At 35.6% G+C, this 14,002-nt stretch overlaps 1 protein-coding gene across 3 annotated transcripts in view; it reads right to left on the bottom strand.

Annotated features, from left to right (window-relative positions):
• The window catches only part of MTMR2 (myotubularin related protein 2), a 106,176-nt gene that overhangs the window by 86,862 nt on the left and 5,312 nt on the right, over positions 1-14,002 (bottom strand). The window contains exon 1 of one of the 3 annotated variants that reach the window (XM_058545368.1): positions 7,508-7,525. The exons of the other annotated variants lie outside the window; for them this stretch is intronic. The gene's annotated coding sequence lies outside the window, so the exon portion shown is untranslated. Of the gene's footprint in view, positions 1-7,507; positions 7,526-14,002 lie in introns of those variants that run through there. 3 annotated transcript variants of the gene reach the window in all.

The following is a 14,002-nucleotide window of genomic DNA, read 5'->3' as shown; positions in this document are numbered from 1 at the left end:
GGTTCTTTGCTAACGTTTTCAAGCAAGTTTATGTTTTCTAGTTTGATAAAATGCACAAACTCAATAAATGCTTATTTACCAAGGAAACTTCCAATAATAAAAATCAGAACTCTTTAGAGATTAGCATTTACAATATATCCATTATACTAAAAATGACAGCAAGGGCCAGCCCAGTGGCATGGCGGTTAAGTTCGAGCGCTCGGGGTTTGCCGGTTTGGATCCTGGGCGCAGATCTACGCACTACTCATCAAGCTATGCTGAGGCAGCATCCCACATAGAGCAACTAGAAGGATGTACAACTATGACATACAACTATCTACTGGGGCTTTGGGAGGACAAAAGGAAAAAAGGAGGAAGATTGGCACAGATGTTAGCTCAGAGCCAATCTTCCATAAAAAAAAATGACAGCAATAAAATAGTAGGCCAGATCTATTTACACTAAAATAATTTACAGGGCTAATTGGTTTATAGGGAAAGACATTAAATAAAGAAATATTTGAGATGATCAAATCTCTCATTACAAAGAATAAAAGACTTGTGGAAAAGTCACAAACTGTCCAAAAAAATCACATCATCTCATTTTCGACAAAAGCCAAACTGTATAGAATTTGGGAGAACAAATGAAAAGATGACATAAAGATTCATGGGTTCATGGTCCAAACATACTTTTTTAAATGGCCCTAAGTTTCATAACAGTTTCACAGAGAGATTTCAAAGTCAAGAGTAAAAGAATTGTGGTATTACTATTCAAATTAAATTACAGCCATTCCATAGTATCTGCTTTAATCACTAAATGCCACCTCCCTCCACCACAAAAAAAAAAGATTTTTCCCAATGTATGCCTAAAAGAGAAACACTACTATGTTTCCAAACTAAGCAATCATTCTCCATTATCCATATTTCATTTAATTGACAGGCTACAAAAAGGGTCATTTCCTATATCCAAGGCCTCTTTTATCACGAAAGTGATCTCCAAATTGGTGCACAAAGTGTTGAGGAAGCGAGGGCTTTGTGAATGATGACATTCAATGATATTCAACGAACTAAATTCAATGATGACATTCAAGTCATATGATGACATTCAAGTCACAAGGAAGACTTAAGGGGTGGAGTTGCTATACAAGACGGTCTAAAGTTCAAATCTAAGGTTCTATGATTCTAAGAATGAACATAAAATTCTACGATTACAAATGAATTGAACAGTTACAGTACTAAATACTGGAAATATCTGCTAAACAGGATTTTATCATTTTTAATATCCTTTTCACTTCTTGATAATCAAAATGCCCCCAAATCTCCCCTCTCACACACACACGTACACATACAAATAAATGATTGTCCCATTTGAAATGTGATTCAAAGACTTGTCCATCAACATCATTTCTTAGCTATACTGCATAAACTTTCCCCACAGAAAGGCCCTCACAAAGCCACATCATGAAATTTTATTCCTCATTTTCAATTTGTGTGGGCACTTTTCTGCTCAAACTTTTAATCAGAGTTGTTATTAAGAAATAAAATTAAATTATAATCATGATTCCCTTCTGTTATTATAAATCCTTTAATGGAGGTACAAAAAAACCACTGACAAGGTTCAAATATTTAAGCCATAAGCAAAAAGAAAATTCCCAAGCCCTGGATAACCTGCAAGTAATTAATAAGGTTCAGAATAATGGAGAGGTAAGTGTACTTTGGAACAAAAACAATCTTAATACCTCAAGGGTAGGCAAAACAATTCTTGCCCTCAAGAGCATTAATATCTTTATTCAGATAAGCTTGCTACGTCAAAAAATTATAAATAAAACACACATTTTAGAAATAAACATTGTTATAGAGAGAAAATTTTCTCAAAAGCAACAGAATGGATCAAAATATAACCAGCACTGTGGAATACTTATTAATAATACCAATTATTCTTTATACTTATACTTATTCATATTTAGACTCCTTTTCCCAAGAGACTCAAAATACCTCTTAGAATAAAACTGCAATTATACTCTAATGTACTAAATTCTGATTCATTATCAACCCTTAGGAAGAGCAATTAAAGATTATATGAACATGCAAACAATTTACATTCACAAATGCGTTTATCCAAATTTGCAGAGCCATGGCCCTTGTAAATGGGAAGTCACTCTCACCAGAATTCCCCTCTCTTTAACCCATTCCTCATGCCACCCTAAACTATATTATTCTTTAGTCTTAATTAAAAAGAATCAACTCAATATTATTTAAATGTTAACTTCTGGTTCCACAAAATAACCAAATGAACATACACATACACACATACATATGAAGGAACAGAACTTAGGTTTATAGTGAGTAAGAGAGGCATAATACAGGACAGCACTAGTCATACTCTGTTTTTTAACAGCCCTGCCACTATCTCAGCCAGAGTGACACAGTTTTCTTTCCACCACAGGATCAAAACAGAAATCCCATCATCTGACTCTTAGTCATTCCCACACATTTACTGGTCTGCTGTTATTATAACAGAATGTCTTTTTCCTTTGCTGCACTATTCCTAAGAGTCATGCTCTACCCTTTTGGTCTCAAAAGTTCTACTATTTCAAAGTGTAACATTTAGGTGAACAGTTATAGAAAATAATTATTGGTAGGGCGATACAAATTACTCTCCACATGCGTTTCAAAATAGTATCATTAAATAAGATAATGTACTCTCCATCTTTCTTTCTTTGTTCGAGTTAGGAGAGTTAGGAGATTTTGTCGTTGTTATATTTATTCCTGCAAATTAATTAAGCTAAAATCTTGCAAATTAGGAAAATTATGTCAAAACAAGTGAATTTTGGTACGTACTACAGAAGTACTTCTTACCTAAATACTACTGAACTTACAAGTATCCCTGTTAATGCTGCAAAGGCAGAGAAATCTGTCTCCAGACAGTAGGGGTTCACTTATCACCTCTAAATATTTCCACGCCTCAAAGCAGCCCTCAGCTTCATTGAAAGGATGGAGACTAAGAACCTCTACCTCCAACTAAAGGCCTCTTAGCCATCTTCCCTCCTGCTCTTCCCACTCTTCCCCTCCATTTGGGGAGCAGGAACTTCCTAAATCTCCTTTTTTACACCCTCCCCTCTTCCATAGACATTTACTGACATCATCAATGTATTATGTACTGTGGTCAGAGTTGAAACAGATTCATTTTCTTCAAGGGACTTACAGTCTAATGAAGATGCTGGATATGTTAAGTATCTCATAATAGTACAGTGTGGAAATGAAGGCATATAATGGATGCAACAGACACACAGAAGAGAACACAAAGCACAGAACAGACATAGAACTGCTTAGTGGCTGAAAACATGAGCTTCAGGGTCAGAGAGACTTGGTTTCAGCACTTAGCAAATAATAATTCAGGCAAGTGACCTAATCTAAGTTCTCTCTTTATAAAATAAGATAATAATACCTTATAAAACTGTAATAAGGATCAAAAAGCATGATCTATAGAAAGTAATTAGTGCTAAATACTTAACTGGTAGAAAGTATTCAACAAATAGCATTGTGGAAATACAAGAGTATCTTCTTCAGAAAGGAAAATAGAATGAAATCAGAAATAAGGGTCTCCTTTTAAGAAGAAATCCACTAATTGAATTAAAAGGAAGCAAAGCACTTGGCCTTAAAAGAACTTTTCACTTAGATCTATACTATAAAATGTCCCCAATTGACTAAGATAACTGAATGTACAAACTTTTAAACTTAAAAAAAGTTAGTTACTCGATGAATCACTTAATACAAAGCACAAATATCAGGGGGGAAATTTTTTTAAATATATATATATAACACATACCCACCCTCATGCACACGCATACACACATCCTATGTAATTTCTGATAGATTCAAGCAGAAGACTGACCCAAAGCTTCAACAACAAAACCAATTCCATCACTAGTATTTTTCAGTGTAACCATTAGCAAAGCATTGACCCTCTCTGGTTCTGCTGGTTTGCTGGATTGCTAATGGAATTATCATTACTTTATTGTTAATCACACTAACTCCTGGAGGTATTTTGCAATAATCAACAGAAAAATACAATCCAAGCACTAACCGATACCATAAATATATTCATATTCCTCTTACTTCTTCTGATCTAATATTTCAAAATCCAATAAAAACATTTCTAGCAAAAGTGAAAAGGTATTTCTGAAGATTAGAGATGCAGATAAACACACCAGCCATTATACACTCTTAATTCAAAACAACCTGGAAACAAGTCACCTATCTTTTCATATATTCCAGTAAACAAATGCCTCCAGAGGACATGGGAGAGGTTGCATTTCTTTTATTTCCAGTCATTACTGACCACAGTCATCACAATAAGATTAAACCACTTGCCTTATTTAAATCGCTTCACTCCTACTGCCAATTTTATTTTTCTTCAGTATTCCATGGAAAGAAAAGGTTCTTTTTAAGAAGTCTTCCTTTGTAAGTAATGTCCTAAGGACACACATAGCATGTTTGCCCAAGAACATCACAGAATGTGTTCTATATTCTGACCGTGAACAAGCTTTTCTAGGAACGCAAATTTTGCTGTCAATACTTACACAATGGACAGCAGTGTCATAAGCACTGTTCATGCTCTATTAGTCACTCTGTTGAAAATTTTATTTAAAAAAATAATAAAAGGCCTGCAGTGTGTATAAAGCATTTGGGACACAAAAGACTTATTGTCAGAAGATTTGCAGGATATCCAAAATAGAACTCCCCAAAACAAATTAATTTACAGCTTATAGTTATTTTTAAAAATGCTACACCAGAACCTTGAATTTTTTTAAATTAACCAACCCACAGTATTAAAGAGATGGCATAAATGATCTCATCATCATGGCACCTGATTGACAGAGATGAGACTTCATTATGTATTCTTCAGAAAAACAAAGGGGATTTGAGCTCTGGGACAGCTGGTGCATGTTGCCACTTAGTCTGGAAAATCCCAGGATTCTAACGTACACGTGACCTTGAACACAGTTTAATCTGTATTATTTTATTTTTAGGTCTATCAACTACATTTCCCAAACTAAAAGTCAGGGCATATTCTTTGGTAATGCAGCAGAAAGTCTGTAAAACCAGGTTGTACAGAAAATGGTTTACATAGGTCTTTTTTTCCTTACAGAGTATTGTTTCTTCAAAGATCTCATCTGGAAATATAAATAAAACAGGTAAAAGCCAAAGTATTCTAGCCAAAATGAATGTGTTCACGGGGGACGGATAAGAATCAGAGAGTAGGAGAGACCCTGAGTCCCAACACCCTCAGCAGCACCTCATTCAAACTCAGACTAGAGCTGAAATCAAAACGTATATGGCTTCTTAAGTAGCCTACAGGCGAGAAGTCTTTATATACCAGTTTAGCTGAGAAAAATGTCATACTAAACTGAAAACTGGTAAGATTATTAGAGCTCAAAGCACGCTACTCTCAAATTGCATTTCCTTTTAGAAACAAACACTTCCATCCCAAATTGAAGTGTAAGGTCAGAAACACTAAAAGAGGAGAGTTGACCTATTCGGTAACTGCTTGCTCAACATACACTTTTACCTGGACAAATAAAGAAAACACATGGGGAATTCATGCTTTGATAAATGACCTCGCATGTAATTTCCTCATTCCATCATGCAAATCTGAATTCATTTTTTATTTATTTATTTATTTATTTTTGGTGAGGAAGAATGGCCCTGAGCTAACATCTGTTGCTAATCTTCCTCTTTTTGCTTGAGAAAGATCGTCCCTGAGCTAACAGGTGCCAAGCTTCCTCTACTTTATACACAGGACACTGCCACAGCAAGGCTTGATGAGGGGTATAGATCCACCTTGGATCCGAACCTGTGAACCCTGGGTCGCCAAAGTGGAGCGCGCGAACTTAACCACTACGCCACTGGGCCGGTCCCCTGAATTCATTATTAAAATCAGAGAGCCACATATCCATTCTTCAGGCTGTCTAGATAGATATTTTTGTTTTTCCAAAACAAGAGTAAAACTAATTATTACTACTAATTGGTCACTACCTTTTCAGCATAATGAGATATAACTTTTCTGCACAAACTTCAGTCATATAAGTGAAATTAACACAGGTGTTTTGTTTCATTTTGCAGTCACTAAATTAAAACATTCCATAGGAAAAGAAGAGCATTAAACGTCTCTTTCTCTTTCTAGCCTGGAAAGGTTAAATTAAAAATCTAATGTATTGGCATCATTCAGTGATTTATACCTCCATAATTTTGAATACTGTTTCGTATTTACTAGATTAGTTAGTTGTTAAAAATCATAAATCATAAAAGACACCTTTTTCTCACTTGTTTTTGTCTTTTTTCTTTATCTGTGTAATAAGGATAAGGAAAACGAATCTCCTTTATATATATATATATATATATACACACACACATACACAAACACACACACACATATATTTTGTGTGTGTGTGGGTATGAGGAAGATCAGCCCTGAGCTAACATCCAATGCCAATCCTCCTCTTTTTGCTGAGGAAGACTGGCACTAAGCTAACATCTGTGCCCATCTTCCTCTACTTTATATGGGATGCTGTCACAGCATGGCTTCACAAGCGGCGCGTTGGTGCGTGCCCGGGATCCAAACCCGCGAACCCCGGACCGCTGCAGCAGAGTGTGCGAATTTAACCACTTGCACCACCGGGTCAGCCCCATGGATCTCCTTTTATATATTTTTCTAAGTAATAATACTTAACAGTAGCATAGCCCTTTACAAATTTCAAAGTGCTCTCATACACATTATCTTCCTTATATATTACCAACTCTGGGGCTAAATTGCTTTGTACTAAATTCTGGTTCTACCACCCTGTATGACCTTGAGGAAGTTACTTAACCTCTCTGTGGCTCAGTTTCCTCATCTATAAAGTGAGGATAATGATAATTCTTATATCTAACAGGATTGTTATGAAAATCGAATTAATATATGTAAAATACTCAAAACAGTGCCTACCACATGGTACACACTATATAGGTGCTGGCTATTTTTTTTTTTATTATTGTCACCATGATCAATCATCACATTTAGGTCTCACAACAATGCTGTAAAGATAGGGCTGCAGGGATCATTTTACCCTTTTTCCAGATAAAGGAAGCAGGTCCAGAGAAATCAAGCGACTCATCCAGATTCACAGTTAAGAAGTAGAATCAGAACTAAAGAACCCAGGAGTAAGAGAGAATGAAGACTTTTCACTACATTGTGCTGTAGCATATCACACAGCATATTTTTTGAGTTTATATAGTTCAATATACTTCTAAAGAACAGATACTCTTTTAAACGTTCAAATAATTTTAGGCAGCACACACTGGTAGCCATGCTGAGAATGAGTCTTTTATCCAAAAGATACCTGCATCTCTTGTAAGTATTTAACGAGTAGCAGAAGTGAGTCACACTTCTAAAGAGAAGTACGCACTGAATAATTAGGCTGGCTGGATAAGGTGAACCTGTCATCGATTTTCCAACATTTAGAATTTCTTTTAAATAGAAAATGCATACCCATGAAACTCCAACACTTCCATGTTACGATTTATGTTGGACGGTGGAAACAGCATGGCATTTAGAGTCCAAGTTCCAGTTCCAGTTCTTATAAGCAGGGGACACTGGACAATCATGTCACTTCTCTGAGCCTCAGTTACCCATCTGTCAAGTGAGGACCTACTTCACAAGGTTGTTACGAGAAACAACCGAGATCAGGTAGGTGAAACAGCCTGTAACTATAAAAACTACAGCAAAATGTGTTAACATTACTATCTCCTACGTTGATTACACTGAGGAATAATACTGAACATTCATTCATTCACTTATTCATTTATTAACCATTTTTTCCCACAGAAAATTGCTGACAGAAGTCTTCCAATACTGAAGTATCACCCTGAGTATTACGTGTTAAGTGTATAAAGTGACAATCTGGATTGGATTAGCGTGGTGAAAGAGAAACGTAAGTAGCGTGCAAAGTATCTATCCTAATACCATGTGCTTTAAGGAGACTCAGTAAAATCGGAGCACACGGAATAAGAGAACAGACCAAGTGACAAGCACACGTATTTTTCTTTCTGATTTTAAATTAAACAATAGCAAACATTTTCAATTAAATCATAAGGAAATTCAGTAGACATATTATCATCCTAGTGGTAATCATAATAATACATTACATTTGCACGACAATTTACCATTTTCAAAGCATTTTACACATATTATTATAGAAATACAATAAATGTTATTCTGTTTGTTCATAAGTGTATTTTAACATTCATAAAACTTCCACTCCTAGGCACGTCTCTTAACTTTAGTGTCCCAACATAAAAAAATGAAGGAGTTAGACGACATAATAGATAAGGTTCCTTTTTAGAGCTAGTATATTTATGATTTTGAGATTGTGGTTACAAAGAGAGCAGAAAATATTTAATAGACAGAAAATCTATAATTACAAAATACAATAAACTTATTAGAAGTGAATAAGTGATTTTAAAATGTCACTTTTTAAAAATCTTACAATTAAAACACATCCCAAAATATCCAGAAAACTGGGTAATGGCATTTTATAGTTAAACTTACTAGTAAATTTGAGAATTACAGAATATTCCCAAAAAATTGGATAACTACATTTACTAATGTAAGGTTACCGTTCAGTAACTATCAATATAGTATACACAATACAATATAAAATATACACAATATTAAAATTAATTCAAATTCTTATAGTTCAGAAAATACTTTAGAGTATTTCAGTTCCTCAGAGATACCGTGACTATCAACTACAACAATGGAGTATTATAAATATAAAATTACTTCAATTATTTAAAGTCTCTGGCTTGGTATATAAAGCATCAGATTCTGTACAAAACAAATAAAACCACTCCTAACAGTATCTCACAGAATCCAAAGGAAAAAAAGTTTTAACAGGAAACTGTTCATACTACAGCTTACCAAGCAGCTACTATTTGCAAAGCACTATGCGAGCTACCATCATTCAAAAATGAAATCAGATCCTTTTCCGAAGCATAAAACTCAAAGGCCAGGTAGGGATAGTACCACAGGGGGAAAAAAAGTCTTTTTCCTCCACCTGGACTACCAGGGTTTTTTTCCCACCCAGTGATTTCAAAATCAGAATCAGTCATATATCTGACTAAAGATGAAGAAACAAACCGTCCATGTTTTTCAGTTATTTTTTTGGTTATTTTTTCAGGAACAGTGATGGATCACTTATGATTTTATATATACACAGTGAAGCTGTCTGGCCCAACAAAAATCACGACGTGACTTGGTAAAGTCTAGAACTGGGAGTCAGGAGATCACTTCTGACACCAAATAGCTCTGTGACTTTGGAGGAAGTATCATCAACCTTTCCTGGCCTTCTAACACTTACTGTGCCTTTGGGTAAGTTATAAAACTTCTCTAGGTCTGTTCCCTCACCTGCAAACTTACAGAGTTGCACTAGAATCTTTGGATCGGTGGTTCTTACTTTACGTGCAGATTCTTGGGCCCACTCCCAGTGATTCAGAATGTCTACCCTAAACCTAAGAAGCTAAATGTTCACCAAGCACCACAGGTGACTGAAATATGCAGGTGGTCCTTAGCCACACTTGAGAAACACGAGCTAGATGATCTCTAATGTCCCTAACTGTATAAAAAAATGACCTAACTCAGCACCAAGGTCTTAGGAATTCTGGATCTAGCATAACGTGCAGGCACAGTTGATGTTAAACAAGTATTTATAGAGACAAAGGAAGGAAGGGGGGAGGAAACGAGTGGGTAAAGAAAGAAGGGAAAGAAGGGAGGAAGGGAGGAGGGTAGCTAGATAACTGGTCACATTTTTGGCTATGAAACATACAAAACAGTAGTAAAATTAAAACTGAGTAAAACATACATCATCAGCTGTCAAGTGAAGACCTCAGAATCTACACACATCAAATTTTAAATATAACACGAGCCCTTATCAAACTGCAAAGTACTATGGAGGAAAAGGAAAAAAACAGTACATGGAAGTCAAAAGAATTCTAATGGAAAATTACTGATGACTAAAACCTAGTGACTATTTTCCCCAGGTAGAAGAGAACACAGAATTTTAAGGACTGGGACTTGGAATTAGGACTAAAATTTGAAGCTAGTGGTCAGTCATATGCATAAATTTCATTTGGGGTAATACATGGATTCCAGAAATATTGTTGGCAATATTAACTTTTGTCCATTTTTTATTTCCATTTTCCCATTCACTTACATTATAATTTTTGAGATGTTTTATCTTCACTTCTGATGATCTTCAAATGTCAATGGCTCTTAACACATTAACTGTAAACAAACACAAAGGAACTTAGGGGAATTCAGATATTTAAGGAACTCTACAGTAAAGTATTCTAAATTATTCTGTAAAGCCTGAGGGGGAGGGAGGGGCGGAAGGAGGCTTTGGCAGGTTTACTTGCTTCATAATTTATCTGATGTTCAAAATGTAAAACTATTCTTTTGAATGAAAATGATACTATCCTTTTAATCAACAGGCAAAGAAACAAATCATCCTGTTTTCGGTCCGAAGGAAAAAAACACTCAAAGCTAGAGAAAACTCTCTCCAAAGATGGACACTCCGAACTCACTAATGTATTGTGTACCTTATCCTCCTGCTCAGCAGTGCAGCCGGTCAAGGAACCTCATATCGTTGTCACTACCGCCCAATCAACTTGCCCTGAGACTGCCCTCTAACTATCACGTTTTGGCCTGGACCTGGGGCACCAGATCTTCAGGTATGATCAGTTCTTTACAGCACATAGACCCTGAAGCTAAACAGACTTGGGTTCCAAAGTCAAACCGCTCTCCCTAATCTTCAGTTTTCTCATCTGTAAAATGAACACAATAATACTGTTATTTTACGTAATTATGAGGATTACATGAAAAAATGCATACCAGGAATTTAATACCATGCCCAGCATACAGTAAGCACTCAATAAATGTTAAGTGCTATTATATATATTATTTATATATCATTGTTGTGATTGTTATTGTTATTAATGTGATTGTTATTAATTTATTACTACAACAACTGTCTATCACTTCAAAAGCAAAGCCTATCTCAGGTGTTTATATTTTTAGGTACTGCCTTTGGTTATAATGGAAGAATATTATCCAATACCAGTAACAGACGACATTTGTATCACATAAAATTTTATTTTTGGCCTTTGCTGGGCATCTTCGCTCAGCTCAAGAAAATTAAGGCTTGTACTAGCCCATCATCAGCCAAAGTTATTACCCCTTTGCTGATGCACAACTTCCTAACAAAGTCCTAATTGAATAACTGCTCACTTGCTGTTACCAGTAAAGGCAATGCTGTTAAGGAAGGAGATATATTTGTGACTCATGCCTATTAAACCCTCTGAGCACAATGAATAATGCTGTATCAATCCAGCGAAGACTTCTCTACCCTCCTCTACCCACCCCAAATGATTAAACAACTTATGTTTGACATTACACGCTTAAAGTATTAATATTTAAGTTAGGTAACATAAAAATGCATAAAACACCAATTTCTCTGAATTTTCAATCAAAATTTTAGGTCAAAGATGTAAGGAAAAAAACACAAAATATTGGCAAAAGTATTCATAACTAACATGGCCCAAAATGGTCCGCTTTATTTCCCTTATGGAGTCCAAACCTTTAGAACCGAAATGAGAGAAAAGACCTAAGGAGAACCTGATGCAATATTCTGGGAGAGATAAAACACACGGACACATGTCTTGGAAATGAACATCAAACTGCAGAGAAGTAAGCAATGGAGGCCATCCTCCTCCTCACCACAACTTTACCATGCAATTCCTTGAGCTCTTCAAACGAAATAGCACAGTTGATCATTTTTCTTTTGATTTCTATTTGCCTTTCACTTAATGATCTGGCAATTATTAAATGTATCCCTTTTATTTTATGGTCTTAGATTAGGATTATAAAAATCTGGCCAAGAAAATACAAAAAAAAGTAGAAAGTTCAAAAACTCAGAGTTTAGAAAGTTCCAAGATACAGTTCTCTTTTTGGTCTGCTACAATATATTATCTCTCTCTTTCAGTGTATTTTCTATTTTGGTCACTGCATTTGCAAATCTAAGAATGCCTCTGGCGTTAAGTGAAGTGTTGTGGACTTCAACTGGAAAATGTCTTCCTTGCTTTAAAATGATTCATTTGTATACCACGGAAGAAGCTTTTGATTGTCTCCAATAACCATTCTCTCCTATTCCTTAGAGACAGAACCTCCAATGTTTAGCTCAGCACAAGCCCTCCCAGAAGAGACTACACACCCTAGCCTCCCTTGTGGCTAGGTATGGCCATGGGACCATGTCCTATGGCCATGGGGCCAACTGGATGTAAACTTAAAAGACTATATGTGACTTTAAAAAGCATCCTTTAAAGAGAGAGAACATGCCTTTCTTCTTCCCTTCCTTGTTACTTTCAACTAGAATGAAAATGCAATGCTTAGAGCTCCAACAGCAATTTTGGTTCATGAGGTAACAATGGAACGTAAGATACATTAAGTTAGAAAGAGTCTGCGTCCTCAATACTTCAGATCCACTATATCAGATCTGTATTGACTATCTCTGGCCTTTTATGGGGGGAAAGAATAAAATCATCTCTGTTTTAAGCTACAGTTAGTTTGGATTTTCTGTTATACTCTGCTAAACCTAAACCCTAACTTTAAAAAATAAAAATGAAAGAAGAGTTTTCCAAGTATCAGTATTTAGGCTTTTTTGAAGCATATAGATGAAAACATACCTTAAAAGTTAATTTTTATTATACTGAAAACATAGCACCTGCCTTTATTTAATCTAGACTAAAAGGTATTTAAAGAGTCCAAGAGTCAAACACATCTAGTAAGAGTCTTTGAAAGAAGGAAAATTCATCAGCAATTACTGTCCTGGGTACTATGTACTTGGGCAGGGGAAGAATTATGAAACTGGCTCATTAGTGGTCTATAGTGATGACAACATTGGTACATATACAGAAACACATTAAGAGGAATAAGCACAATTAGTTCTGTGTAATAAAGCTACAGGAAAGGGAATTGAGGTTATTATTTTCATTAAGAGGGCATCTTCTCCAGTCCCTTTAATTTTAATAACCTTGTACCAATCTTTTCTTTTTTTACAGTTCTATTTTTAACCTGACTTCCTGCGGAAAGCAGGCTTATAAAATCACTCCCTATCCTTATCACCTCTCAATAGTTTTTAATCCTATCCACTGATTTAATTAAACCATACAGTAGGCACAAAGACAGCAAGTGCTTTACCTATTCAAACTCATTTTCCTTAAAAAGAGAAAATATTCTATACTAAAAATTAAAGAACTTCCACTGGTCAAGTCCTGAATCACATGCAACCTTTGGCCCGGGTGATTGTGAACACAAGAACACTAACCTGGCAGCTTTCCAAAATAAACTTACTGCTCTCTGGACATTTGTATCTGGGCTATTTCCTTCCTTTGGGCATAATCCAGGCTTTACTGGTTCTGGAGATGGCCTCCTGGAATTACTCCTTTACACTACTTTTTAAAAATGCAAGTTATCACTAAAGTATCTCACCAAGAACTTATTTTTAAGAAAAAGCCTAAAACATGTATTCTTGATTTGTGTTACTCATGGCTGAGAAAGAAAAGATCTCAGGAAATTTCCTAAAAATCAGATATAACAAAACTACAAGAGATGATTTTTACCTTCCACTACTTCTAGTCAATATTTTTTCAAAAATGCTGTCAAGTAATAGGCTTATAGCAGCTCTAACCTAGACTTTTAGTCCATTTCAACTAATACTGATGAAGTTACTAAGCAACAATTAGTGAAAGATCGAAGGCAGTGATTCTCAAACTTTAGCATGCATCAGGATTACCTGGAGGACTTGCTAAAACACTAACTGTGGGCGCCACATCCAGAGTTTTTGATTCAGTTAGATCTCAGGTAGGAACAGAGAATCTGTCTTTTTAACAAACTCTCAAAGGATGCTAATGTTACTGGTCTGGGAACTAC

Source organism: Diceros bicornis, chromosome 7 (assembly GCF_020826845.1).
Source record: "Diceros bicornis minor isolate mBicDic1 chromosome 7, mDicBic1.mat.cur, whole genome shotgun sequence".
Lineage (NCBI taxonomy): Eukaryota > Metazoa > Chordata > Mammalia > Perissodactyla > Rhinocerotidae > Diceros > Diceros bicornis.
The sequence above is the reverse complement of the archived record's forward strand: the minus strand, read 5'-3'. Positions and strand labels throughout refer to the sequence as shown.